This window comes from Pteropus alecto, unplaced genomic scaffold, assembly GCF_000325575.1.
Source record: "Pteropus alecto unplaced genomic scaffold, ASM32557v1 scaffold2453, whole genome shotgun sequence".
Lineage (NCBI taxonomy): Eukaryota > Metazoa > Chordata > Mammalia > Chiroptera > Pteropodidae > Pteropus > Pteropus alecto.
The window spans coordinates 222-2,020 of record NW_006433456.1 but is presented as its reverse complement, the minus strand read 5'-3'; the positions used below and the strand labels follow the sequence as shown (position 1 = coordinate 2,020).

General features: G+C 60.8%; 1 protein-coding gene across 4 annotated transcripts in view; it reads right to left on the bottom strand.

Annotated features, from left to right (window-relative positions):
- Positions 1–972, bottom strand: part of LOC102887061 (melanoma-associated antigen D4) — a 7,397-nt gene extending 6,425 nt beyond the window's left edge. The window contains exon 1 of one of the 4 annotated variants that reach the window (XM_006908327.2): positions 823–972. The gene's annotated coding sequence lies outside the window, so the exon portion shown is untranslated. The remainder of the gene's footprint in view (positions 1–822) is intronic. The other 3 variants (XM_015586582.2, XM_006908329.3, XM_006908328.3) reach the window with 3 other exon arrangements.
- Between the last annotated feature and the right edge of the window lie 827 nt (positions 973–1,799).

The window sequence follows — 1,799 nt, the reverse complement described above, 5'->3', positions numbered from 1 at the left end:
GGCTGGAGCACTCGGGAGGTGGCGGGGGTGGCCAGTAGGGGTGAGGGGAGTGAGGTCTGCTGGGGTAGATTCTGTCAGAGACAGAGCCCTAGGAGAAGGATGGAAGAGGTCGGAGGAGACACCCCGCACTGAAAGGGGAGTCGTGGTCCGGCTGGCTCCCCATCCCAGCGGCTCGATTTGAATAGAGGGGTGGATTGGCGGGCTTGGTCTGAAGAGCCCCAAAGGGGATGGATGCATCGAGAAAGGGAGAAACAAAGGGCCCGAAATTAAGGGCTGGAGCAGGAAGCCAGGATGAAGGGAGAGCAGATGAGATGTGAGGGCTCAGACACACGGGGCCCGCCGAAAGCCCTGGGAAACTGAATCCTAGGGAGACCTTTTGGCTAGGTCCGGGTGGGTGGGGGGATTCAGGGGATTCCCGTCAGGTTGGGCTCACATGGGAGCGCTAAGGGTGGATGGGGCGGGGGCCTCGGACTAGGTGAGGCTCCAGTCGGAGCGTCGCAGGTCTCAAAACCCAGGACTGGAATTACAAGAGCGGGCAAAGCGGTCATCTGGGTGGGAGTGACCTAGGAGTGGTTGGGTGGGGATGGGGCCTGGGTCTAAGGCAGCTTAGCCTGGACCACACGAGTCTGCTAAAACGGTTTGGATCTTCGCTGTCAGCAGGGCTCAGATCCGGGAGCCTGGGGTGGATGGGGCTGCTATCACGGATCTAATGGGATTCGAGTTCTGAGTGCTTGGGCTTTGTTCAGCTCCGGGGCGTGGGAGGGGGTGGCGTGCCGGGTTCCACTCGCCCTCTCTCAGTCCTGTCTGGGGCTGGACCCTTACCTTCCCTGAGGCTCCAATGGCGTCGGTCCTCAGCACCAGTGACCCCGCAGCCGCGCCCTCGCCTGCTGCTGCCAGCACAGCAGCTCCGACCACCCCGCCCCTTTTCTCCGCGCACCCCCCGCGCCCCGCGGCTGGGCAGCCTGCGCATGCGCGGACCCCTCCAGCCCGTCGGCTTTCCCTGCAAAAGCCCTTTCCACCAAGTCCCCAGTGCGCATGCGATTCCGCGGAAGGGTGGGCGGGGGGTTGTCTCCTTCGCGCCAGATTCCCCTCCCCCCGCCCGACCCCTCACGGCCGCCCCCGCCCCGACCGGGACCGCAGGCGCGCGCACTCACACCCCGTGGTGCAGTTCAACCCGCCCAAACATCTACCCTCAATCTCCCCTCTTTTGTGGTCCTGCCCTCCCCCTTCCCACTAAGCTCCCCCAGTGTGGTCTGGATTCCATTATGCCCGGCTTCCCCAGCATGACCCCTGGGGTCTATAGCTGCAACAAGAGAAATGCAAATGGCCAGAGAATGCCATTTCCCTTTGTGTTGCCCTCCACAATCCATCTCCGTGGCCTCCAGGCACACTGGGAACATTTGCTTCCTCCACCATTCTTTTGGCAGCTTGTACATCACAGACAGATCTGTGCTTGTGTTTGTCTTCCTCTCACAGTTGCCCTGGGAGGTGGATGTCAGCACCCCCATTTTACAGATCAGGAACCTGAGGCAAAGACACACTGGATGAACTAACTGCACAAGGCCACAGAGCCAGTAAACAGAAAATGTAGACTTTGGGTCTGGGTCTTCCTGACTCCAAAACCCATGTTCCACTAGTGCTGGCCTAGGGACTGAGGCATCCTCTCCTCTTCGGTTTGAGCAACAGCTCCACCCTCCACCTCCCCTGCCCTGTCAACATCTGTCCCAAACAAGCAAGGTTTGTGTTTTCTGAGACCTAAGCTCCTGCTCAGCACCCCGGAGGACACAGGTAGAAGCCCC